General features: G+C 50.6%; 1 long non-coding RNA gene across 1 annotated transcript; it reads left to right on the forward strand.

Moving 5' to 3' along the window:
* The first annotated feature begins 66 nt into the window (after window positions 1-66).
* On the forward strand, window positions 67-27,985 carry LOC120864255. The gene is made up of 4 exons (XR_005721151.1): window positions 67-865; window positions 1,174-1,245; window positions 26,810-26,924; window positions 27,308-27,985. It is a non-coding gene; the product is annotated as an uncharacterized LOC120864255 (long non-coding RNA).
* Window positions 27,986-27,997: the final 12 nt, after the last annotated feature.

Raw genomic sequence — 27,997 nt, forward strand, 5'->3', positions numbered from 1 at the left:
AGCTGGGCAAGGGGCCCAGGAGGAAGTGGTGACTCAGCCAGCAGCCATCAGCGCCTGCCACGCTGTGCTGCCCCATCTCAAGGGAACCCAGAGAGCAATAAGAAAGGATGGGGAAGGGGGCACACAGTAAACAGAGCCTCTAAACAGTGTGTGCGGTGGGGAGGGGAGTGCCTGGATGGCCCCTCGGCGCTCCTACATCTCAACCATGCTGAATCCAATTCACAGGTAGAAAAACTGAGGAAAAGAGAACAGGTGACTTGGTCCAAGGCTCCTCAGCCAGGAAGCAGCAGGCAGGGGACCCCTGAGCCCGTGGCAAAACAGTCCTGAGGGCATCTACTCTCCCTGCATATATTTTGGTGGGCAGAAGGAGCCAGGTCTACTTCCTGCTTCCAGATGCAGAGAGGTGACTGGGTCTGGCCAATTAGAGGTTTTTGTCACCACAGGCTCAGGGATTGGTTCAGGGATGGGCATTTGAATCTGGCTAGGCCAATCACTGTGGGACTTTGGAGACCCCCTGGAGGTGACGACAGGGGTCCTCTCTACCAACCATGACAAGGACAGCAGAACAGAGTCTGGAGGACCACAAACACCCTGTGAAGTCAGGGTGAGGCCAGACGGGAAGGATGAGGGCTGGAGGGTCTTAGGAGGGCTAGGGACAGGAGAAGACATTGGAGTTGGGGCTTTGATGGGTGAAGAGGAGTTTGCCAGGGAGCTTGAGAAGAACATCCCAGGCAGAGGGCACAGCCTGTGCAACCCTAGCAGACAAGAGAGAGCCAAGCATGTCCTTAGCCGTCCTGGTGGCTCAGGGACAGCTGTAGTTGTGTTTATTTGTTCCAGCGCTGGGTCTTTTACCGGCCCCCAGAAGGTGAGACCAGGTCTGCCTTATCAGCTACTGAAGCTTCATTAATGTTTGTGACAGGGAGGGCACTCCCTGGGGGACACAGAGGGATGGGATGGGGAGAGTGAGTGGTGAATGGGAGGATTGGATTCATGGGGCAGGAGAGCCTAGTGTTGCATGGGGGTGGCCCTAAAGCCAGGAGGCACTGGGCCACGGTCCAGGCAGGAAGGGGCAATTCCCCATCTGTGAATCCTGGGCCTCCAGGGATGGTGGGCTAGTGGGAGGCAGGTTAGAGCTCAGGGTTTGGGCTCCAGGCACTATCTCTTCCTTCCTAGGTGACCTTGGGCTAGTGACAACCTCTCTGAACCTGTTTCCTCATCTGGTGTTAGATCTCACTAGAGGTCAGGGTCAGTACTGGGGTACAGAGCGGGTGCGGGATCTGCAGGGCTGGATGAGGGAGGGTTGCTGAAGCAGTGGGGGAGGGGCTGGGCCTGTCCAGAACATTCCATCAGCAGTTCCCAGCCACTTTGAAAACAGGAAGCCAGCTCTCAAGGGAGCCCCCAGCAGCGTTTCCTGAGCCTCCTAGTGACGCAGGCTGGGGGGTGTGCACATGTGCACGTGTGTTTACAGGCGGCGGGGAGATGGGTGGAGCCACCAGCGCGCGCAGCTTGTGCGTGTGCTTGTGTGTCTGTCTTGTCTGTGGCATCGCTTAGAGGTGTGTGCACACAAGTTGTGTGTACTCGAATGCGAGCTGCATCTCAGTCATCGTGGGAAGCAGATATGGGCTGATTGGTGCATTTGTGAGTCTGGGTCCAGGTGTTAGGTGTAGGTGTCTATCAGCAGTGGGTACCTGTGTGCCCCAGCAAGCACTAATTTGTACTGGAGGGTACTGGCTTGTGCAGGCTTGTGTCAATATAGGCAGGCAGATAGGAGCCTATTTAGTGACCTTCCTCCCAGGCCTCTGAATCCCCAGGTAAGTCCTGATTCAGCTGTCAGTGGTCTCTCTGGATACCACCTCTTCCCTGCTCCAAACCCAAGGCCCTGCATAGCCCGTGTGATGCCTCCATTCTCCTTTCCTTCTGTCTCCCACTCACACATCAGCTCCTGGCCTACCCGCCTTCTTGCTGTTCCTGCAGGCTACCAAATATGTTCCTGCCTCAGGGCCTTTGCACATACTCTGCCAGCTACTTCCTTCCCCTCCTCCCCTTCTTTCCAATTTCAGGATGTCTGGCCTTGGGCAAGACACCCCCTCTCCTGATTCTCAACTATCTCCCTCTCCTCCCCCAAGCCCCCACTTTGACCCCTTCCCTTTGCATCCTAGGATGAGTGGCATCCCTCTATAAACCTCAGTTTATTCTCCTGTAACCTGGGGCCAGTCTTGGTGTGGCCTCACTCACTCAAGGTCATTGAGAAAGTGAAGAAGCCTGGACTCAAATTTGGACAGGCCAGATCGCAGAGGCTTTGTCCTTGCTCATATTAAGTGAGAAAAACACCTGAGGGCTGGGGACAGTCTAGGTCATTCACTCACAGGAGCCAAGTGGGGCCAAACTGGGGCCTTCCGTGGGTCATGTTCCTGGGATATCTTTTTCTTGCTCACAAACTTCTACTCATCCTTTAAAACCCTATCTCCAATACCCCTTTGCTCTGTCCCAGTTCTGACCTCATGGACTGAGGGCATTTTTATCTGACCATGTCTTCCCCCCCAGACAGGTCAGGGCTGAGGCCTCTCAGGAGTCGAGCATCACTCAGACAGGTACGCAGGACTATCTTTCTCATAAGGTGACTTCCTGGAGCTGGCTCAGGTCTCCCAGCCATGCCTGATTCTCAGGAGGTAACTCCTGCTGGCTTATCACCCTCAGGACCTGCCAAACTCAATAGTTTAGAAGAGCAGGCAAAACTTTTCCATTCCACCGAGAGGTCTCTGTGTTCTGGAAATTCCCCTTCCAGAGGAGGCCTGGAAGAGGCCTCCAGCCTCTCTGGCCTTGGCTCACATCAGCTCCATGCCAGGCTGATTCATTTGAGAAATGAACCCGAGACAGTCCAAGACACAGGCAATGCGGTGGGAATTTCTCGCTGGTGTCCCCAAGGGCAGCCTTGGGAGCTAAGAAACATGGCTCAGATACCATCCCCTATACACCTTCCCCAAAGCCCCTGAGGTCCAGTGTGGCCCCGCCCCCACAGCCTCCATCACAACAGACTTACTCCCACTTCAGGGCCTTTGCACTTGCTGTTCCCCCTGCCTGGATAGCCCTTCCCTCACTCCTCACAAGATCTTCCCCTTCTCCTTGAGGTCTAAGTTCAAACATCCCTTTCTCAGAAGCCCTGGCCTCCCTGATCAAACCTGCCCTGCCTCATTCGCTCTGTTAGCCCTTCTTTTGCGCTCCCAACAATTCACAGTTACAACGTGTTTGAGGGTTCGTGGTTATCCTCCACCTCCCCACCGTACTGGGACCTCTGAGAGGGCAGGGCTGATTTACCCAGCAAGTGTTCAGTGAACATGCGGTAACAAAGAAGAATGCAATTACCCAGAGGATGTCTCCTTAAGGGAGAGTCCTCGGCCTCCCCCCTGGCCTCCACATCCCTGCTGTCCCCTTCTCCCAGAGGGTGCTTGGTGTTTGGGGGGGGAGGGGAGGTGGGGCGAACAAAAGGTCTTGCTCAGTCATTCATACACTGGCCTCTCATAAACCCCTCCCCATTATGATCCAGAGCCCCCTTTCCTTCCAGGCTCCAGGCCTAGAAAGGTCCTTATTTTGGCCTCCTCAGCTCATAGCGTGAGTGGGAAGTCCAAGGTTGGGAAAGGTCCTGCACCCAGGCTGAGCAGGCGCCTCCTCTACTCACTCACATTCTAGCCATAGCTCCCCATCACCCTCTGGAATCCAGCTCTTCAGCTCAGGGTTCAAGGTCCTGCCTGAGTATGCCAAGATCCTTTGTTTTTCCTCTGCCTAATTCTCTGTCACCCTTTAGATCTCATCTGGGTTGCATTCCCCAGTGTTTTCTTTTTAATTTTTATTTATTTATTTTTGGCTGCGCTGGGTCTTCATTGCTCTGCACAAGATTTCTCTAGTTGCCGCGAGAGGAGGCTGCTCTCTAGTTGCGGCGTGTCGGTTTCTCGCTGCAGGGGCTTCTCTTGCTGCAGGGCGCACAGTCTCTAGAACATGGGGGCTTCGGTAATGTTGTGGTACACAGACCTAGTTGCCAAGAGGCATGTGAAATCTTCCCAGATCAGGGATGGTTGGTAGGCAGATTCTCAACCACTGAACCACCAGAGAAGTCCCGCGTGTCGATACTGACTGTTCACACAGTCTTGGGATACATTGACTGATGTCAGAAACCAAATACTCCCTGCACCCAGCATGTCAGCACATCAGGCTGAATGTTACTCATACTTGCGATGGTATATGATCATCATGGATCACTGCACTTGTTTTTTGCACAGTATATGAACATCGGAAACTATTGAACTCATTGTTGGCCCAGTATATGAATGTCATATACTGCTGACCACTAACAGGATAGTATAGGGAATGGCCACTGCTTGGGAGCTTAGATCAAAAGTTGACAAGCTTTTTCTATTAATGGCCACATTATAAATTTTCTCATTTCTGCCAGCCATACGGCATCCCTTGCAACTAGTCAATTCAGCTCTCTTGAAATCAGCTATAAACAACACTCAAATGAGTGAGTGTGACTGTAAAACTTTATTTATGCAAATTAAAATTTGAATTCCATGTAGTTTTTTTGTTTGTTTGGTTGGTTGGCTTTTATTTATTCGGCTGCACTGGGTCTTAGTCGTGGCCCATGTGGGATCCAGTCCCCTGACCAGGGATTGAACCCAGGCCACCTGCATTGGGAGCTCAGAGTCTTAGCCACTGGACCACCAGGGAAGTCCCCTCATGTAGTTTTCATGGGTCACGTATCTTCTTTTGGTGTGTTTTCAATCATGGAAAAGTGATGAAGCCCTTTCTAGGTCCGGCCAGTGCTGCAGTTTGCCAGCCCCTGGATAAGACTCACATGGGTAACGAAGTATCAAGATTCATTGTTTACAGAGTATCAGAGCTCTGTTTAAAGTGCTTCCAGGTCTCCAGCTAAGAAACCTTAGGGCCAGTTGATGACTCACAGTGTCTGATCATTGACAAGTAACAGGTATGGGGACTTCATGTTTACAAAGTATCAGTACAAAATGAGCAGGGATGGCTAATGAGGCGTCAGGATCTGCCTTTAAGTTGGACCCAGCCGCCAGCCCTGGTACTGATGGAGTGCTGGCCAGGTGGCGCGCTGCTGCCCATTCTCAGAATACTGTTTACCAAATATCCAGTGACAGGGGCTGGCTGCAGGGTATCGAGTCACAGGGCAATCACACTGAGACTCGGGCACTGTGACAACAACGCTAGACGCCAGCTGTTTACAGTGACATGAGACCGGCTGTTTACAGGAGACCAGCCGCCCTGCTTCCGGATGCAGGAATCCAGGTGGTGGGACAGGCTCCTCCTGTGTGCAGAGAGTCCTGGTCTAGGGACACCTCTTCTGTGCCAGGAGCCTGAGTGAGAAAAGTGCCTCCAACCCAGGCAAGGTGGGGCTTTGGCTCATTCAAACACCCTCTCCCCTCCTCCTCCCCCACCCCCACCCCTGTCCTCAGGCAGGGCTCTTTGGAGGGGAGAATTGAGTAATTGAGTACTAAGACACTGGGTCTCACTGTCCCACTTGAATTCTTCTGCCCATCCCTGGCTGTGCCATGAGTTAACTTCTCTGGATCTCCATTTCCTTATCTGTAAAATGGGCACAATGATGGATCAGGGTTCCATCAAGGTACAAGATACTCAATTAACTTTAAATTTCAGATAATTTTTTTTAAATTTTAGTATTGTTGTTGTTCAGTCCTCAAGTTGTATCTGAATCTTTATGACCCCCATGGACTGCAGCACACCAGGCCTTCCTGTCCCTCACCATATCCTAGAGTTTGCGCAAGTTCATGCCATTGAATCAGTGACACCATCCAACCATCTCATCCTCTGTCGTCCCCTTCTCCTCCTGCCTTCAATCTTTCCCAGCATCAGGGTCTTTCCCAATGGGTCATCTGTTTGCATCAGGTGGCCAAAGTATTGGAGCTTCAGCTTCAGCATCAGTCCTTCCAATGAGTATTCAGGGTTGATTTCCTTTCAGATTGACTGGTTTGATATCCTTGGTGTCCAAGGGGCTCTCAAGAGTCTTCTCTGGCACCAGAGCTCAAAAACATCAATTTTGATATAAATATAGACAATGCAATATTTGGGGTTATACCAAAAAAAAAAAAAGTCAGTTTTTTATCTGAAATTTGAAGTTAACTGAATGCCTAGATGTTTATTTGCTAAACCCGACCCCTCACTCCCCTTTTTTAGCCATGCCATGTGACTTGCGGGATCTTAGTTCCCCAACCAGGGGTTGAACCAAGGACCCAGCTGTGAAAATGCCGAGTCCTAACCACTGGGCCATCAGGGAACTCCCTGACCTCCCTTTGATGAAACCTCAACCACTGGAGCTTGTGAGCATCCTAAGGGGATCCCAGGCCAGAAACAGAAAGTGGTACCACTGATGGTTCACCATCCTTGTCTCCCCTAGGAGCTTGGGGGAATGGATCTGTTTTGATGATTGACTCATAAATACATCATCTGTCTCTGAGGACCAGAGCCTGGGTGACAGGAATAGCTCCATTACTCAAGAGTTTCACTAGAATTGTCTGCAAGAGCCTCTGGACCACAGGGGTCCACAGGAGGGTTGGGGGTCCGAGTTGTGTCCGAATCTTTGTGACCGCATGAACTGCAGCACGTCACACCTCCCTGTCCCTCACCATCTCCCGGAGTCCAAATTTCTTCACTCACCGTGTCTCCCAGAAGTCAGAGTCTGGCCTGGTGCCCTGCAGGGCTCGGGAAAGAGTTACTGAATGCATGAAAGATGGGGTTCAATAAGTAGTTATCAAATTCAATGATTGATCCCATCACTCTTTATTGAATACTTACTATTTGCCAAGTACCCCAATCCTTGCCTGCCCAGGACTCTTCATAAACAAAGGAGGTGGATAAGTGCACAATTATAACTTGGACAGGACCTGCCGAAGGAAGACACCCCCCACCAAGTGCTAGGACCACCAGCGTGGACTCCAGAAGGGCTTCCTGAAAGGAGCTGACAAGAGACCAGGAAAGGGAGATATATGGGTATAAACAGAGGGAAAAGAGTTGGAGGCAGAGTGCACAGCATGTGCAAAGGTCCCAGAGTGGGAGGGAACATGATTTCAAGGGCTCTTTTCATACCACCCGCAGTTGCTTCGACAATTTGCAGACTCCCACAGATAGTCAGTAAGGCTAGGTTTAGGATCACCAAGGTTGAGTGGCAAGTTGGGCAGGACATTGTGTCCTCAGTCACCCACATGGAAAAGGATGAAAGCCCAAGAACAAAGTCAGAGACCTTGCCCTGGTGAGGGCAAGACAAACAGCACCCAGCCCTGCCTCTGCCCTGGAATTTCCAGAGTCGTCTGCCTCCTGGGCATACCCTGCTCTCCCATGATGTCCTGGCCACCGCAGAAGACACAGGAGGAATGGGATGGGCACACAGGCTGCTAGGTGGGGTCAGGAGGGAGAAAGAAGGGCCTCAGGGTGTCCAGCTGGGAGGTCTCAGAGGCAAGAACCAGGGCTGGGGGCAATGATAGCAACCCCTATAATAGTAATAGTAGCTGTTGACACCTATGAGTGCCAATAGCCACCCCCCCACCAAACCATCAGGAATAGGAATATAAATTGGTGTAGTCACTATAGAAAGCAGTATGAAGCTTCCTTAAAAACAAACAAACAAAAACCCAAAACCCACAGAGCTACCATATGGCCCGGGCTTCCCAGGTGGCGCTAGTGGTAAAGTACCCATCTGCCAGTGCAGGAGATGTAAGAGATGAGGGTTCCATCCCTGGGTTGAGAAGATCTCCTGGAGGAGGGCATGGCAACCCACTCCAGTGTTCTTGGCTGGTGGGGTACAGTCCATAGAGTCTGAGTCAGACATGACTGAAGCGACTTAGCAAGTGTGCTCACGCACATATGACCCAGCAATCCCACTCCTGAGTATATACCTGGAAAAGATGAAAGCGAACTTGAAAAGACACATGCTCCCTAATATTCACAGCAGCACTGTTTACAACAGCCAAGACACGGAAACACCTCAAGTGATTGTCCATAGATGACTGGTTTAAGAAGATATATACAGTGGACTCAACCATAAAAACGAATGAAATATTCCCATTTGCAGCAACAAGGATGGACCTAGACAATATGACTTACTCAGTGAAGTAAGTCAGACAAAGAAAGGCATATATTATATGATATCACTTATATGCAGAATCTAAAAAAGAATACAAGTGAATCTATAGACAAATCAGAAACAGACTCACAGACATAGAAAGCGAATTTATGGTTACCAAAGGGGAAAGGGAGGGTGGGAGTGATGTATGAGAAGTATAGGACTTTATGATATAAATAGATAAGCTATAATAGGTAAGCAATAAGGATTTACTGTACAGCATAAGAAACTATAGGGCTATCCCACTCCTGACACCAAAAAAAAAAAGAAAGAAACTATAGGGCTTCCCAAGTGGAGCTAGTGGAAAAAATCTGCCTGCCAATGCAGGAGACACAAGAAACACAGGTTCGATCCCTGGGTTGGGAAGATCCCCTGGAGGAGGGAATGGCAACCTGATCCAGTATTCTTGCCAGGAAAATTCCATGGACAGAAGAGCCTTGCAGGCTACAGTCCATGGGGCCACAAAGAGTCTGAAAATGCTATTCAATGTCTTCTAATTACATATAATGGAAAACAGTCTGAAATATACATATATAACTGTATCACTTTGTGGTACACCTGAAACTAACACAATATCGTAAATCAACTATACTTTTTTTAAAAGCCCTGTTAGCTGGAAACAGGATCCAGGGGAAGAAACAGCTGGCTGAGGACTTGTAGTTGACTCCAGGATGCGGCAGATTTTAGTTTGGGTTGCTATGACAAAAATACCAAAGGTTGGGTAGCTTAAACAATAGACATTTATTTCTCAGTCTGAGAGGCTGGAGAGTCCAAGATTGAGGTACCAGCAGATCTGGAGTCTGGTGAAAGCCCACTTCCTGGTTTGCAGACAGCTGTCTTCTAATTACATCCTCACATGACAGAAAGCACAAAACAGGCTCTCTCAAGCCTGAGAAGGGCACTAATCCCATCAATGGGAGTTGCACCGTCATGGCCCAATTACCTCTCAAAGGCTCATCTCCTTACCTGGTGACTGGGATTTCAGTTTATGAATTTGGGGGGCATATATCCCTGGTGGCTCAGACAGTCAAGAATCTGCCTGCAATGTGGGAGACCTGCATTTGATTCCTGGGTTAGAAAGATCCCCTGGGGAAGAGAATGGCAACCCACTGCAGTATTCTTGCATGGAGAATTCCAAGGACAGAAGAACCTGGTGGGCTACAGTTCATGGGGTCGCAAAGAGTCAGACACGACTGAGCGACTAACATGTATGTGGGATATAAACATTCAGTGTATAGCAACACCCATTTTTCCTTTTTAAAAAATTCTTTTAAAATTAATTTTAATGAATTTATTTGGCTGCACCAGGTCTTAGTTGCAGCGTTAGGGTCTTAGTCCCCTGACCAGGGAGGGATCCCAGGCCCCCTGCATTGGGAGCCTGGAGTCTTAGCCACTGGACCACCAAGGAAGTCTCTTAATTTCCACTTTTGAGATGAGGAGATGAAAACCCAACATCCAGGGCCAGAATTGAGGCCACAGGACCCACTGAGGCATTTGTCTCTAGCCTCAGTAGTACTGGCTGTAAAATGGGACTTTGGCCAACTGTGGCTGTCTGCAGGCAGACCCCTCACCCCAGGCCCTGGGCTCACTCTGGGCTCAGCCAAGGGGGACTGTGGCATGAAAAGTCCCCATCTCCCTCCAGTTGAATCTTTAATTCTGACTCTCTGTATCCAGTGGCAAAACAGGAATAAGCTCACTCAAGACTCATCACTTATTGTAAACCTGCAGTTGGGGAGGAGTTGGTTGTAAAAGGGGCCCAATGGAACTTTTGGGGTTATGGAAATATATCCAGATTGACAGTTCCAAGACTATGCATTTGTCAAAACTCATCTAACTGTACTCTATGGTATGTGAATTATAACCTAACCAAGCAGACCTTAAAAATAGGTATATGCTGGGCTTCCCTAGTAGCTCAGTGATAAAGAATCTGCCTGCCAAGGCAAGAGACACAGGTTTGATCTCTGATCTGAGAAGATCCCACATGCCGCCGAGCAGCTAAGCCCATGCACCGCAACTACTGAGCCTGTGCTCCAGAGCCAGGGAGCCACAGCAAGCGAGGCCACGGCAGTGGCCCATGCACTGCAGCAAAGAACAGCCCCTGCTTGCCCCAACTGGAGGACAGCCCGATGTGGCAATGCAGACCCAACACGGCCAAAAATAAGAAAAAAAATTTTAAAGTAGGTATATATTTTATTTTGAGACTTTGGGGATGGGGGACAGGGTCAGGGGGGATGAGGTAACGTAAGAACAAAAATCTAAATGCATTATTATTGGAAGTCTGTGTAAGGAAGAAAAGTGATATCTTCCTATATCTCTTGTAGCAGTATTTTTATTTTATTTGTGGGCCACACTGAGTGACTTGCAGGTTCCTAGTTACCTGCACCCTCAGCAGTGAAAGACTGGAGTCCCAAGTGCTGGACCCCCAGGGAATTTCCTAACAATCTTTATTTTAAAGTCTCTTTTGTCTGATATGAGTATTGCTGCTTCAACTTTCTTTTGATTTCCGTCTGCATGGAATACCTTTTCCATCCTCTCGCTTTCAGTCTGTATGTGTCTCTAGATCTGAAGAGGCTCTTGCAGACAACATACATATGGGTCTCGTTTTTGTATCTATTCTGACAGTCTGTGTCTTTTGATTGGCACATTTAATCTGCTGTACATTTAAGGTAATTTTTGATACGTATGTTCTTATTGTCATTTTTTTAATCATTTTGGATTTGTTTTTGTAGGTCTCTTTTCTTCCTTTCCTCTTTTTTGAAAAAAAAAATTATTTATTTATTTATTTTTACTTTACAATACTGTATTGGTTTTGCCATACATTGACATGAATCTGCCACGGGTGTACATGAGTTGCCAATCCTGAACCCCCCTCCCACCTCCCTCCCCATATCATCTCTCTGGGTCATCCCAGTGCACCAGCCCCAAGCATCCTGTATCCTGTATCGAACCTAGACTGGCAATTCGTTTCTTACATGATATTATACATGTTTCAATGCCATTCTCCCAAATCATCCCACCCTCTCCCTCTCCCACAGAGTCCAAAAGTCTGTTCTATACATCTGTGTCTCTTTTGTTCTTTTCTCTTGTGATTTGATGACTATCTTTCATGTTGTGCTTGGATTCCTTTTTCTTTTCTGTGTGTTTATCTAGTCTAGATTTTTTCATCTGTGGTCACCATGAGGTTTTGATACAGCAGTTTCTATGTTTCCATGGTTGTTTTAAATTTCTGATCTCTTTATTTCAAATGCATTTCCAGTACCCTGCATTTGTACTCCATTTCTTACTATATACTCTAGCAGTCCAGATGAGCCAGCAAATATTCTTTTTCTCCCTTCAAAATAAAAGACATCTGGGACCTCCCTGGTGGTCCAATGGCTACATGTTCCCAATGCAAGGGGTTTGGGTCCGATTCCTGGTCAGGGAACTAGATCCCATATGCCACAACTAAAGATCCCACATGCCACAGCTGAGACCTAGTGTAGCCAAATAAATAAATAATTTTTTTAAAACCTGTATTTTAAGTTGTGTCGATAAAAACATGCTATATATGAAGCATTTGTGAAAGATATGTGAGCACACCATAATATAAAAACAGAAAAAAGGTTAAAAAGCAATCCATTTGGAAATAGACACGTTATAGCTGTCACAGCTGCCCTGAGACGCTGCCTCAATTTTCTCATCTGTACTATGGGGGTAATGGCCCCCATCTGCTGCATGGGGCTCTCGTGGGGATCAGGTGGGTTGGGTGTGATGCAGTAGGTGCCATCAGGATAGGATAAATAAAGCCTGGGCTGGACTGAGTATCTTTCTGACGTGTTTATTTATTTTATACTAATGAAAGCCAACTTAAAGTCTAGCTCACATATCTCACCATTGCCCAAGTGCTCAGGCTGTTAATGTACAGGCCCTGCGAGGCCAGGACCACCCTGATGAGGCAGAAGCACTGTCCCAGCCTCACCCCAGTGCACAGCTGCCTCTTGACCAAGGTCTAGTCCTGGGGCTGCTTCTATTTTAGAACAATCTTGGGGCTGGTGAGGAGCCCCAGGCTGGTGTCCTGGGATCCTGGAGTCTCTGTATCACCAGGAGTTGGACTCAGGGTGACCAGTGGGGGAGTTCCTGGCCTGGCAAGGGGATCTGGGGAGGCTGCTTTGGGGACTCAGCAGTGTGACCAGCAGGACGGGGGAGGGTTTCACAGGGTCAGGTCAAGGTGGCCAGGCCCAGGTTGGGCCCAGTGTGTGTAATTCTGACCTCATCAGAAAGTCCAGCCTGTCAACCATTCTTGTGGAGGTTCAACAAGACCTCGTCCGTCTCTCTCCAGCTCAGACTGGAGGTCCCAGGGGAGAGGTAAGGGTTGCAGGGAGATCAGACAGCGAACTCAATAAACCTGCAAGACAGAGGGAGACATAGAGACAAGAGAGAGACAGGGATACAGAAAAAGAGGGAGCGCCTTCCAACACAGGGGTCAAGATTCCCAAATGCCGTGGTGCACCCCACAACTAGAGAGAAACCCTTGCACCACAGTGAAGAGCCTGCCTGCCTCAACTAGGGCCCACTGCAGTCAGATAAGTTAATGTTAAACAAAAGAACTCTGTAATGGCCTATGTGGGAAATGAGTGGATATATGTATACGTACAGCTGATACTCATTGGAAGGACTGATGCTGAAGCTGAAGCTCCAATACTTTGGCCACCTGATGCAAACAGCCGATTCATTGAAAAAGATCCTGATGCTGGGAAAGATTGGAGGCAGAAGGAAAAGAGGGCGACAGAGGATGAGATAGTTGGAGGGCCTCACTGATTCAATGGACATGAATTCGGACAAACTCCAGGAAATGGTGAGGGACAGGGAGGCCCGGTGTGCTGCCGTCCATGGGGTCGCAAAGTCAGACACAACTGGTGACTCAACAACAACAACAATCGCTGGTTCCGTTTGCTGGACAGCAAGAAACTGACATTTTAAATCAACTATACGCCAATAAAAAAACGTTAACAAAGAAAGATAGGGAGAGAGACACACAAAGAGTGAGACAGAGAGAGAGACAGACAGACAGACACACGGAGATAAGGAGTGAGAAGGTGAGAGAGACAGGAAGGGGGATAGGGATGAGAGACAGAGAAAGAGGGAAATGAGGAGAGACGGAGAAACGGAAATAGAGAAACGGTGAGAGAAAACGATGGTGGAGACAGAGAAGAAGAGAGATGGAGAAACAGTAGGAAAGACAGGGGGTGGGGAGAGAGATCTGGGGGCATTAATCCCATCCTCCCGCATCTGGCCTGTGGACCCCTCCCCACCCCCAGCCAGACTGGTGCCCCTTTGACATACAGACGGGGAAACCGAGGTCCCAGCTCCCAACCTGCCGCTGTGACATAGGCTGGAACCCTCAGGATGGAGAGGTGCAGGTAGGGCCCCAAAGACTGGCAGACAAGGAATGAAAGGGATCCTAGTTTCTGGTGAGTTTCAAGGGTCAGCCTTGTCCTGTAAGAAGAATGTCACATCTTGGATGAGGGGGCATGGCCTTGGGGTAAACATGAACCTTATAAGGTCACGGCAAGGGTGGGTAGCGTTATGGACATGAGGAGAGTGTAACCTGTGTCACTGTGAATCTGGGGATGGCCCCTTGGGTCTCTGTGCATTCTTAACTGCAGGGCATGTTTGAAAGTTTCCATGACACAGAGCATTTTTAAATGACCTCTGGGCTCCTGAGGCTGATCCCAGGCCTGATGTCCAGGATCAAGGAAAATCTCAGCTCTTCCTGGAGACTGGCCCAGAGGCACCAGAGTGGGGGATGCCGAGAAAATTCTGAGAATGACCCGGGCCTGAGATGGAGGCGCCAGACAGCCTAGAGGGGGTGGCTGGGAATCCTGTTCCTGGCATCCCCGCACCCCCGCTGCAACCATTGCGAGAATGCATGATACACACTCCCACACCTGCTGGCAGAATGACCTGAGCAGGGCACTGCCCCTTACCCCTGGGGAGGCACTTGAAACAGACAGAGTGGCCCCCACCTCCCATCAGCTGCCTCCCTGGGGGATGCTGGAAGGGGAGCTGGAACTAGGGAAGGAGGGGAAGGGAGAGGTGGTGGCCTCAGGTTTCAGGGGACTTGGGGACTCATTATCGGAGACGGGGTACTTCAGCTGGGCTTATCATTGAGTGTTAGGCGCTCAGTTGTGTCCGACTCTTTGCAACCCTGTTGACTGTAGCCCATGGGATTCTCCAGGCAAGAATACTGGAGTGGGTTGCCATTTCCTTCTCCAGATGATCTTCCTGACCCAGGGATCAAACCCAGGTCATCCGCATTGTAGATCCTTTACCATCTGAGCCACCATTATTGTTGATGTTCCTGAGAAAATGGGCTGGAATCAGAAAGATCAGATTTGGAGAAACCCATCATTTCACCAGGAAAAATTTCTGAACGAGGGCTTCCACTGAGAGCGAGAACAGAAGGACAGATGGGCCAGGAGCTTAAAATGAGCTTGATGTGCATCCCAAACTGGGCAGGAAAATATGCCAGCCAGGTGAACAGAACAAAACAAAATTCATAAAAGAAACAGACAGAAATTTAAAAAATGCCATGCATGAAAACAACCTTCAAAGTGAAAACAAGTATGCTGTAGTAAAACAGAAAATCAGATGGAGGGCCCCCTGCATCAGGGAAGAGTAATAAATGAAACAATGGATGTTCTCAGCCCTTCAGGGAAACAGAAGCAGCTTACTGAGATTCTAAGGAAGTGACAGGGATGGTGAGTGTACCATATTCATGGACAGTGAGGTTGAGGCTCAAGATGCTGATTCTCCCCATCTAAAGTTTTAACAGCCCCAGTCAAAGTCAAACAGGACTGTGACTCCCCTCTGGAACTTGATGAGTCAAGTTTTTATCTAGAAGAACAGAGAGTTGCAAGGATGCTTCTGTAGAAGAACAGGGTGGTGTTACCTGCCCTACCGGATACCTAGAGCTATTACAGAACCTATAATTGAGCAAGAGGACACATGGACCAATGGATTGGAATTAAACGCCTCCGTACAGCCAGTGCAGGCCAGAGATTTTGCTCCAAAGTGGAGAAGGTCTGTCCTAGTAGTGGGGAAGGGAGAGTATCTCATAAGAGAATCTGGGAAGTGGGAGTCCAATTAAGTTGGATCCTGCTTCCCTGGTGGCTCAGAGGTTAAAGCGTCTGCCTGCAATGCGGGAGACCTGGGTTTGATCCCTGGGTCGGGAAGATCCCCTGGAGAAGGAAATGGCAACCCACTCCAGTACTCTTGCCTGGAGAATCCCATGGACAGTGGAGCTTGGTGGGCTACAGTCCACGGGGACGCAAAGAGTCGGACACGACTGAGTGACTTCACTTCCACTTTGCATCACACAAAACTCAGCTTCATGTGGGTGAAGGGACAATATGGAAAAAAAGAGCTTGAATAAAGCTTGAATGTCTTGGTGGGAAATATAAGTGAACTTCAGTAAAGAAAGATTTCCCCGTAAAGAGCACCAAGGCAGTCTATGTGTGTGTTAGTCACTCAGCTGTTTCCGAGTCTTTTGCGACCCCATGGACTATAGCCCATCAAGCTCCTCTGTCCGTGGGATTTCCCAGGCAAGAATACTGGAGTGGGTTGCCATTCCCTTTTCCAGGGATCAAACCCAGGTCTTCTGCACTGCAGGCAGATTCTTTACCAGCTGAACCACCAGGGAAGCCCAAGACGTTGTGTACTGTACAACAAAATATTGATCAACTTGTATATGTTAAGACTTTTTGTTAATCAAGGGTACTTTGAAGAAAGTAAAGAGACAAATTGTAAACAAGGGGAAGATATCTGCGACACACTGGACTGGCAGAGGAATAGTATCAAACATATAGGGAACTCCTATGACTAATCACAGAAACGGCTCCCAGGTAGCGCTATCAGTAAAGATCCTGCCTGCCAGTGCAGGGGACACAGGAGACCTGAGCCCGATCCTTGAGTTGGGAAGATCCCTTGGAGGAGGAAATGGCAACCCACTCCATTATTCTTGCCTCAAGAATCCCTTGGACACGGGAGTCTCGTGGGTTACAGTTTATAGGGTTACAAAGAGTCGGACTCAATTGAAGTGACTAGCACGCATGCATGCCTGACTCATCAAAAACCGTAGGAAGAAGCCAAGGAGGAAACCCGTGTGGCGAGATGTTCAGAATCAATAGGAGACAAGGAAGATGCGAACTGAAACTCCAGTGAGATGCTGTTTGATTGACAAAAGCTACAAAGACCAACAAAACCAGTGTTTCCCAAGTCACAGAGTCACAAGAAACTCAGACTGTCCAACACTTTAGGAAACCATCTGGAGTTTCGACAACCCTGAAATCCCCAGAAGACACGCCTCTCTACTCCTGGCCAGAATGCCCCAGGGGTAGGCATCCTGTCTCAGGGCTGGGAGAGTTGCCGGGAGACAGGGAGCAAGTTATTTGGAGAAGAGGAAGGGTGGGAGTTTCCTGGGAAGAATCTGTCCGAGGCCTCTCTCCTGGCCTCTGACTGGCTGGCAGCAACGCTGAGCATCCCTTGGCTTATAGCAGCAGGCTCTGCCTCTGTCTCTATATGGCTGTCTCTTCCTCCTCCTTTCTCTCATTTTATTGGGACACTTGTCATTAGATTTAGGACCCATCCTAATCCAGGATAAGCTCATCTCAAGATCCTTACCTTAATTATATCTGTGCTCCATTGCTCAGTTGCATCTGACTCTTTGAGACCCTATGGACTGTAGTCCACCAGGCTCCTCTGTCCATGGGATTTTCCTAGCAAGAAAACTGGAATGAGTTGTTATTTCCTACTCCAGGGGATCTTCCCCACCCAGGGATCGAACCCTTGTCTCCTGAATCTCCTGCACTAGCAGGCAGATTCTCTACCACTGAGCCACCTGGGAAGCCCTGAAAAGACCTTATTTCAAATAAGGAAGGTCCCATTCATCGGTACCAGGTAGACATGTCTTCCAGAGGATAACCATTCCGAGTCTCAGGGGAGACTCTCAATCTTAAGATCACACCCTAAAGTGAAACAGCCATCAGCCTGAGGTTCAAGAGCTGTGTCCCTGACACTGTAAGTCTTGTTCCCCTCTGTGTCCCCAGCTCCTGGTGAAGACTTGGCACAGAGCAGGCTGGAGGTGATTCCAGAACAGTGAAGTGAACAGATCTAGGCTCCAATGGGCTGGAGTTTAAGCCCTAGTCCTTCAAATCAGTGACATAATACCTCTGTGCCTCAGCTCTTTGACGTATAGAGTTGATAATATCTGCTTGGAGAGAGTTGAATCATGGTGTCCCCCCAAAAAATATATCTACCCAGAACCTCTGAATGTGACCTTACTGGGACGAGGGTCTTTGCAGATGTAATTAGTTGAGGATCTTGAGACAAGATCAACCTGGATTAGGGACTTCCCTGGTGGTCCAGGGGTTGGGAATCTGCCTGACAATGCAGGGGACACGGTTTCAATCCCTGGTCTGGGAAGATCCTAAGCTGCAAAGCAACGAAGCCCGTGCCCACAACTACTGAAGCCCGCGCACCTAGAGCCTGTGCTCCGCAGCAGGAGCAGCCACTGCAGTGAGAAGCCCTGGTACTGCAACCAGAGAGTAAGCCCTGCTCCCTGCAACTAGAGAGAAGTCCCTGCAGAGCAGCGAAGTTCCGGTGTAGCCAAAAATAAGGAAGTACATGATTTTTCTAAAAAGATCAACCTGGGCTAGGGTGACCCTAAATCCAGTGACAGGTGTCCTTGTAAGAGATCGAAAAGGAGAAGACAAAGAGAGACCGGGAGAAGACGGAGACAGAGGCTGGAAGGATGCGGCTGCAAGCCAACGAATGCCAAGGGTTCCTGGCGGCCACCAGCAGCCGGGAGAGAGGCAAGCGGTACATTCTCCTTCAGAACCCCCAGAAGAAACCAGCCCCCACCCCAGCCCACACCGTGATTTCAGACTTCTGGCCTCCTGAACTGTCAGAGAATGCACTGTTATTATACTAAGAACCAGGCTTATGGCCACCTGTTACAGCCACCACAGGGAGCTCAAACATTGCCGCAGAGGGTTACTGGATGATGTTTAAGCGAGTGAATACCTGGTACACAGCCTGGCATGCACGTAATATACGCTCACTGGGAAAATAAAGTGTGCCAGTACCGCAAACAAGAAGTATGCTGTGGTTGTTGATTGAACGAGTGACAGGCTAAATGAGGATGAGGGGTCAGCGCACCCCCAGGCTCCTGACCCCAGGCCACCCCCAGGCCCCAGCAGCACCCTGCCTCTCTGAGCCAGTAGGTTAGGTGTCCCCTTAGCTCAGATACTCTCCTGTAGGCAGCGGTCCAGCAAAGCTTCCCGGCTGCAGCAGGCAGTTGGGCCCGGACGCTATTTGCAAACTGAAACCCAGGCCTGCGGCTTTGGCCACCCACTTGTGCAACCAGCTGCTGCTGCTTCCTCTCCATGAGAAAGTCCCCTGGTGAGGCTCCTCGGTGGAAGGGCAGGGAGCCTGGAGGGGGTGGGCTCTGTTCCCAGGGGACAGCACCTCCATGCCTCGGTTTCCCCATCTGCAACTGGGCCGCATGGGGGATGTGTGGGGGGCAGGGGAGGAAATTGAAGGCTCCAGGCAGGGGAGATTGGACCTAGGGAGGCTTCTCTTCACATCTCTGAACCTCTATTTCTCCAGCTGTGAATGAGTGAGAGATATCCTGCCGCCAGAGTGAGTGCATACGAGGTCACGTCTTTACCTTGGAGACACAAATCAAGTCCTTTGCCCTTGCCCCCTGAGACTCTCCCAGGGTGTCTGCTTGCTTTTTTTTTTTTTTTTTGGCTGCACTGTGTGGCATGCAGGACCTTAGTTCCCTGACCAGGGATTGAACCTGCATCCCCTACATTGGAAGCGTGGAGTCTTAACCATTGGGGCCAGTGAAGCCCCCACCAACTGTTTCTAAGGTAAAGACCATCACCCTGGGACTTCCCTGGCAGTCCAGTGGTTAAGATTCTGAGCTTCCAAGGCAGGGGGTGTGGGTTTGATCCCTGGTGGAGGAACTAAGATCCTATATGCTGTGCGGTATGGCCAAAAAAAAAGAAGAAAAAACCCCAACAAACTCCCCATGGCCCTCAAAGTCCCATGAGGTCCAGCCCTGCTGCCCTACCCCCATCATCTCACTCACAGCCTCCTTGCCAACAAGCTCATTCCCAGGTCAGAGTCTTTGCCTCTGCCTGGAACCTTCTCACCACACTTCCTGCTCTCTCCTTCCCTTCATTCAGACCTGGACCCCAGTGTCACCTCTTCCAGGAGGGCCCTCCATGACTGTTCACTCTGGAAAGACCCTCCCTCTGGTCCTGTGTCCCATTTTATCTGTACCGTCCACCTCTCTCCCTTCCTCCAGACCTCGAGTCCCACAAGAGCATGGATGCCTCCATGGTTCCCAGCTGCCAGCCCAGGGCTTCACAGTAGGCATCTGAGTTGTGAGCTCATTAACCTGACACTGTGTGAAGAAAATCGAGACTCCTGAGGGTAGGAGAGGAAGAAAGGGCAGGGGGCCAGGAGTGGAGCCAAGACCTGAAGGAGGTTCAGAAAACACTTAGGCGACTCCGGGAAGATGGTCCCAGGCGGGGGCACTGCAAGTCCCTGAGGCACGAAAATGCCAGAATTCTTGGAGGAGTTTTGAGGAAGCTAAATGTGACCAGAGCTTCTCTGGTGGCTCAGCGATAAAGAATCTGCTTGTCTATGCAGAAGACCTGCACAGGTTGGATCCCTGGGTCGGGAAGATCCCCTGGAGGAGGGCATGGCAACCCACGCCAGTATTCTTGCCTGGAGAATTCCACAGACAGAAGAGCCTGGTGGGTTATAGTCCATGGGGTCGCAAAGAGTGGGACACGACTGTCATTCAGTCAAGGTCAACAGGAGAAAGGAAGCAGGAGCAGCGAGACCAGTAGGGCCCTGTGGTCTCAAGGAAGACTTCGGCTTTTGCCTTGAGGGAGGCGGGAGTCATGGAGGTTCTGAAGAAAGGAAGGATGTGTCTGACTCGGGTCTCCACACAGGGAAGAGACTACAGGGGAAGACGGCAGGAGCGGGGAGGACAGGGGTGTCTGCGCTGGCTCCGTCAATGATTGGGCTGGACTAGGTGGGGAAGGGGGGGATTCTGGAGCAACTTCGCTGGTGCATGGTGGGGGATGAAGAGCCAAGGATGCCTGCTTGGTCCCATTTCACAGACGGGGAACTGAGGAGGCTCTTGATCTGAGTATAGGAGAGGCTGAAAGTGTCACCAGGAAGTCAAGAGGCAACCAAGTCTGGGAGGGAGCCTTGCACCCCACCCTCCTTTCCCAGCCAAGTGCACCAGCTTCCTTCTGACGCAATGACTCTCTTTCGGTCTCTGATTTTGTCTTGATCATTTCAAACCTTGTCAGAGGAGGAGGTTTACCATTCACACTTGAAGACAGGCCTGACCCAGCTTCACACAGATTCACTTACTCCCCCAGCAACTCTGAAACAAGGGCACCATTCCCATTTTACAGATGGGCAAACTGAGGTTCCGAGAAGCAAAATGGTGATCCAAGTCAATGAGTGACAGAGGCTAGATGTGAACCCGAACCTGGGGCTCCAGGGTCTGGGCCTGGGACTGCACTCTACCTGAGCTGGAGTCAGGGTCGGGTGCAGACGGGCTCGTGTGTGCTACATGCTCAGGTGTGTCCAACTCTTTGCAACCCCATGGACTGTAGCCCACCAGGCTCCTCTGTCCATGGAATTTTCCAAGCAAGAATATCGGCGTGTGTTGCCATTTCCTCCTCCAGGGGATCTTCCCAACCCAGAGACAGAACGCGTGTCCCCTGCATTCTCACTGCGCCACGTGGGAGGCCCGGGGGCGCAGACACACACCGTCAAATGTCCTTCCCTCCCTGGAATGCATTACTCACTTCAGGCTTCAGATACAGACTACAGTGGGAGCCCCTGGGGGGAGAGGGACGCTAAGAATTCCAGCTTCAGTGTTTAGGCCTACGTTTCCATGGTTCCAGGATGCATGTAAATCACATATTTGTTCACTCATTTGCTCACCAGGCCACCGTCAGTTGCCTGCCTTATGCGGGTCAGTGTTAAAGGCCCCAGCTTGAGAGAGTCCCGGCCCAACACAGATACCCCCCACAGGGGTACCTATGGTTCCACAGGGTCAAGGCCAGCCCAGAGGGATGTACTCAGAGCTGAGGGTCCCCAGGAGTTTGGGAGGCAGCGGGAGATGCTTCCAGAAGAAGGGACCCTCAGTCTGAAAGTGGCTCCCTCCCTGCCCCATCCCTGCACACACCATGATGAAAGCCAGCAAGAGTGGGAACACTGTGGGACCCACCTCAGACCCCACCCTCCGGTCCCCATTTCCGGCTGGCACTAGGCAGCTGCCAATGCCACTGGGACACAGCCTGGGCCATCGGGCAGCTCTGGGAGGTCGGACTGTCACTGCCTGGCCTGTCTGGGTGGAACCAGGTCGATTACCATTCACGGGGCAGGCCAGGGGCAGGGGTGAAGAGGTGGACGGGCCACCTGAGAACGACAGACCCTAGAGGCTGGACAAGGATGACGAGCGATGGCTCTGGAGCTGGCGGCTCTGGACAAGAGTCTTCATGATACAGGCCTTAAAGTCAGTCACTCAGTTGTGTCCGCTTCTCTGTGACCTCACAGGCTGTAGCCCGCCAGGCTCCTCTGTTATGGGATTCCCCAGGCAAGAATACTGGAGTGGGTAGCCATTCCCTTCTCCAGGGGGATTTTCTCGACCCAGGGATCTAATCCAGGTCTCCCTCATTTACTGTCTGAGCCACCTGGGAAACCCTATACAGGCCTCAGTTTCCCCATCTAAACGAATCATGGGGGAGGGGGAACTGGTGTGTCCAAGACTGTGGGTTTTGATCTGCTGGGCTTTTGGGGGTTAGAGAGAGACTCTTAAGCAGTTTGAGTTTTCCAGGCAGCAAGTGAGGGCCCCAAGCTGCCTGGATCCTCACCCTGAGGCCACGGGGGTGGGGGCGGGGTGGCTTCAGGGAGATTAGATTGGACCTTGTCTCACGCCTGAGCCGGCTGATGCAGGCCTGGTCTAGGGGACCTGGAGGAGGTTTTAGGTAAAGACAGAGGCCGTGAGAGATACAGAGAGACAGCGAGAGCCAGAGAAGTGAGGTTGAGAGAAATAGACAGGGAGAGATGAGACAAGAGAAAGGGAGGAACTTCCCTTGTGGTCCAGTGGCTAAAACTCTGGGACCCTGATGTGGGGTGGGGGGACTGGGTTGGATCCCTGGTCAGGGAACTAGATCCCACGTGGCAACTAAGAAAAAAGAAGGAGGAGGAGGAGGGCGAGAAATAGAGCTGGGAAGACAGAGACAAAAAGAGAGGAAGGTGGGCAGTTAGGGAGACACAGGTGCCCCCACCTGGCCCCCTGGGCGGAACCAATCTCCCCGTGCTCTTGAACAAACCATGCTTTCATGTTATTGAGGATGAGGTTACGGACAGCTTCCTAAGGTGCGTGCTTCCAGAGCCAGGCACCCTCTTCACCTCTCACAACACCCAAGGAGGGGTCACTCAGTTGTGGCCGACTCTTTGCAACCCCATGGGCTGTAGCCCAACAAGCTCCTCTGTCCATGGGATTTCCCAGGCAAGAGTACTAGAGTAGGGTAGCCATTCCTTTCTCCAGGGGATTTTTTTGACCCGAGGATCGAACCAGAGTCTCTGGCATTGCAGGCAGATTCTCTACCGTCTCAACCACTAACTACCCCCATCCCACCGATGGAGAAACTGGCTGGAGAGCCCCAGGCTGCACAGCTAGCTGGAGGCGGAGCAGAACTCGGTCAAGACCTGTAAGACGTTTTTCCGTCTGCTGTGTGACACTCCACCCCTCCAGCCTCCCACCCGAAAGCACACCCTGTAAAGAAACCCGCTCCGCCCCTCCTCCCTGGCCCGCCTGTCCCCCCTCCCCATCCCTCCCGGCCCAGCTCGCCGGCCGCAGAATATTTTTCTTCTCTGCTCCTGGATGTTACGGTTTCATCCGGAACCGCCTTGCCTTCAGGCGGTTCCCGCCTGCCAGGGTCAGCCCAGGGCAGGGACCGGAGCCAGAAGCAGCTTGAGGGAAGCGACCTCCGCCATTACCCCAACCCGGGGACCAGGGAGGTTCCCTCCTGCTCGCTCCCTCCGTATCGTGGTTTCCCCGCCTGGAAAGTTGCGGGCTCCCACGCGTGGCCATGGGGGAGCGGCGCTCGATGTGGCCAAGGGGCGGGTGCCTGCGGGCGGGGTTTCCCGCGTGGCTGCCAAGGTTCCGAGCACTCCGTTATTAAGCACCGATGGGAGCTGCCCCGTGTCTGCCAGCAGGCCTCCCAGTGCGGAGACAGGGTTGGACGGCTGATGCCCCAACAGGAATTGATGGTGGGTGCTGGGGAGGTCAACGCTGGCCGGAGGGAGAGGCTGCCCAGTAGCGAGGATGGGGAGACACACCTCCAAGTGTGTATCTGTGTGTGTGTGTCTGTGCGTGTGTGGATCAGTCGTGTCCAACACTTTGCAACCCCATGGACTGTAGACCCCCAGGCGCCTCTGTGCATGGGATTCCCCAGGCAAGAATTCTGGTGAGGGTTGCCATTTTCTTCTCCAGGGGATCCTCCGCACCTAGGGACCCAACCTACTTCTCCAGCTTCTTCTTCATTGGCAGGTGGATTCTTTACCACTGAGCTACCTGGGAAGCGCGTGCCTGCAAGAGGGGGCGTCAAAGACAAGGAGAATTCTTAAACATGAACCTAAAGTGCAAGGGACCAAAGGAAAACACAAAAATTGGACTCCGTGAAATTTAAGAGTTTTCTTTGATAAAGGACACTTAGGAGACGGAAAAGCCAACCCACGGAATAGGAGAAAAGATTTGCAAATCATACATCTGACAAGAGATTAATATGCAGAATGTATGAAGAACACTCATAATTCGATAATAAAAAGAGAACCCAGTGAAAACTGGGCAAAAGACTTGAATGGACATTTCTGCAGAGAAGATGTTCCAATGGCAATATGCCCATGAAAAGACGCGCACCATCATTAATCTTCAGGGAAATGCAAATCAAGCCCCCTGAGATACCACTTCACACTCACTAGGATGACCAGGCTCAAAAAAAACAAACAAACAAACAAAAAAAAACTTGGAGATAATAGATGTTTATGAGCATGTGGGGAAATAAGGAGCCCTCACACACTTCTGATGGGGATGAAAAATGTGCAGGCACTTTGGAAAACAATCTGGCAGTTTCTTAATCATCTAAACATAGAAGTACAATGTGATCAAATAATTCTGCTCCTAGGCATTTACCAAGAGAACTGAAAATAGGTTTTCACACCAACCCTTGTATGCATGTTCATAGCACCACTAGTCACAATTGCCAAAAGGTGGAAATAACCCAAGTGTCCATCAGTAGATGAATGGATAAACAAAATGCAGCCCAGCCATACAACGAAATATTACTCAGCCATAAAAAGAAATGAAGTGGGGAATTCCCTGGCAGTTGGTGAGGATTCCAAGCTCTCACTGCTGGCCTGGATTCAATCCCAGGTCTGGGAACTAAGATCTCGCAAATCTTGCAGTACAGGCAAAAAAAAAAAAAAAAAAAAAAAAAAAAAAAGAAATGAAGTTCTGATATGCTCTTACAGCGTGGATGAAGCTCAAAAACACCAAGCTGAGTTTCTTTGTCAAAAGAACAGACACAAAGGCCACATATTATATGATCCCATTTATATGAAATGTCCAGGCAAATCCATAGAGACAGGAGGTAGATTAACGGCGGCCTGGGGCTGGGGGAGTGGGAATGAGGGTGACTAGTCATGGGGTTAGGGTTTTCTTTTGCGAGTGATGGGAATGCTCTGGAACTAGATAATAGTAATGGTTCCATAACATTGTGCATGCCACTGAATTTTTCACTTTAAAAGCATAAGAGGACTTCCCTGGTGGTACAGTGGATAGAAATCCGCATGCCAGTGCAGGGGACATAGGTTCGATCCCTGGTCCGGGAAGATTCCACATGCCTCAGAGCAGCCATGCCTGGGAACCACCACCACCGAGCCCACACTCTATAGCCCTCAAGCCTCAAATATCCTCATGGTGCAGCTACTGTAGCCTGTGTGTTTGGAGCCCGTGCTCCGCAACAAGAGAAGTCACTGCAATGAGAAGCCCGTGTAGGGGAACAGAGAGTAGCCCCCACGTGCCGCAACTAGAGAAAGGCTTCGCACAGCAACAAAGACCCAGTGCAGCTAAAAAAAATCAAGCAATCAGTCAATAAAAGGGTGAGGGAATCGCCCGGGGTCCAGGGGTTGGGGCTCTGTGCTTCCACTGCAGAGGGCATGGGTTCGATCCCTGATCCAGGAAGATTGCGTATGCCGCGGGCAACAGAATCCTATGAGCTGCAGCTACGAAGCCCGTGTGCCTAGAGCCCATGCTCTGCGACGAGAGGAGCCGCCACGATGAGGAGCCTGGGCACTGCGAGGAAGAGCGGCCTTGCGCGCTGCAACTAGGGAAAGCCCTCAATGAAAGGGTGCAGAGTGTGGTATGTGGTTACAGCCTTAAAAAAAAAAAAAGATGAATGGGCAAAGATGCACAGTTAGGGGAAGGGCATTTCATTTCAGGCCAAGGGCCTGGCCTCTGCAGGGTGAGGGCAGGGTCTCATAACAGGCCAGCCTGGCCTGTGTCACCTCCTGCACCCTAGAGATCCCTGATATCCCAGCCCCATCCTGGCTCAAGGGAAGAGGCAGAGACAACATCTCTTTATGACCAAACTACCCAGAGGCTGCTGGAGTGACAGAAGAAGCAGGTTACCTGGAGAGGTAAACTGAGGCAGCCTGTCTCCCTGATGGAAACGTGCCTCTTGACTCATGGGGAGATAAGTCTCTTTGTCTCTTGAGACCCTCCACTTCTCCTGCTCCAGAACCTCCCCTCCAACCCCCCACAAATTTAAGAATAAACTCTTAGGTTCCCAGGCCGCTGGAGGCTGTGACCTCTATCCCCCCCCACCTATTCCCCACTGACCACATCTGCCACAGGGCCTTTGCTCCTGCCGTTCTGGCCTCTCTTCACCATTTGGCCCCAGCACCACCTCTTCCAGGAAGCCCTCCCTCACTTCTGTTCCTCACACTTTCACTTGTCACTCTACCAGGTTTATTGTAACTCTCTTTTGTGATGATTAGATTAGCTTCTGTCCTCCCTACCCAACCAGGAGCCCCTCATGACTAGACCAATTCTGACCTGTGCAGAACAGGAACTGGTGTACAGTAGGAGCTCAAAACTGATTTCCTGAATCAAGGAAGGAAGGAAACTGTGAAACAGGGTCTACCACAGTCTTGATTCCTGGAACTGCTGGGAGCAGCTGAGGAGTCAACACTCAGAGAAGCCCTAGAATGATGAGGACACAGCAAGTGCTCAGTTAACTCTGGGCCGGGGCTCTGCTAAGTAGGATTGCCCAATCCACCGAGGTAGGGCCCTCAAGCCAGTGCCCTGAGCCCTCTCCTATTACTCAGATGGGCAAATAGAGGTCCAGAGAGGAACTTCTTATGGGTCATTTTCTAGCAGCAGAAACAGAGCTCAAAATGCCTTTAACAACAAGAAAACCAGAATTTTGGGCTTCAGGCATGGCTGGATCCAGGAACTAGGACGCCATCTCTCTGTGTTGCTGTCCTTTCCACAAGCTTCTCTTCCAGGCAAGTTCAGCCTTCCCTGAACACAAGCAGGGTGTTCATTTTCTCCACTCATCTCAGCAACAATTTCCAGTGCTGCTCCATAAATATCAAACTCCTAACTCCATGGACCCAGGGGGTGTTTGCCAACTCCAAGGGCCACCTAAGTGGGTGCTGTGCTATTGATGGGTCCAATACTGGGTCCCATACTGGGACGACCAGCATGGGGGCATTTAGCTCCCTGAAGGTTCCTCTGTGTACATGTGTATGCTGGGTGAGGAAGAGGGGAACTCTGGACGTGGGTAACTCAGCCTCTGGGGGTCGAGTCACTCTGGTCTTTCTCACGAGGCTGCTGACCCAGCATCCTCTATCCTGTCCACTTGGTCTTGCCACTGTCCAGGCCTCCTCTTCAGGCTGCAGCCCAGCCCTCAGGAATGAGGAGGGCTGATCTTTAGCGGAGGGTTTATCTAGCGGAGGGCACAGGTAGAGTACTTGGACCAAGTCTTCTATTTCCCCTTCCAGATGGGGAAACAGAAGATCCCAAAGAAGAAGGGCTCGACCCTACCCGCTGCCAGACCTTCTTCACCCACTCAGAGATCTCATCTTCTTTTGCCACAAAATTCAGTGGTTCTGACTTTTAATCTCTATCCTGTCCGTGTTTAAAACCGGAAGAGTGTGTTTTGCAAACTCTCTGGGAGGTGGGAGGGGGCTGGGCGGACTGGGAATGAGGGACACGCGCTGCTGCTGCCACCTGGTGGCCATGAAGGGAATCAGCACCAACTGGTTTAAGAATGAGGGACGGTCTGGTCGGGAAAGTACCGGAAGCTGTGGTTTCAAGGTGTGTCTAGGGAGTAAAAATTCTGCTGCGGGTGTTCGATGTTAGGATGAGAGAAGAATCCCGGGTCTCCGCCGGAGCTGGGACAGAGGAATGGGGTTGGGGGCAACCGAGCCTCCTCCTGTTATTTATTTATTAAGCCTTAGACACCCCTCGCCCCAGCAGCTTGTGAGGTCTACATGATTATCACTCTTTTATTTTTTAATTTTTGGAGTTTAGGTGAATTTTATTCTAAATGGGGTAATAAAACTGAATAGTAACAAAAGCAGTTAACTATTAAATTTAATTACTGATTCAGTAAGTTTAAAATCCTATCCTTTTATTTTTTAATTCTATCTTTTTAAAACCACTCAATGATTTTTAATATTCAATACAAT

This window comes from Oryx dammah, unplaced genomic scaffold (genome assembly GCF_014754425.2).
Source record: "Oryx dammah isolate SB20612 unplaced genomic scaffold, SCBI_Odam_1.1 HiC_scaffold_5, whole genome shotgun sequence".
NCBI classification, from domain to species: domain Eukaryota; kingdom Metazoa; phylum Chordata; class Mammalia; order Artiodactyla; family Bovidae; genus Oryx; species Oryx dammah.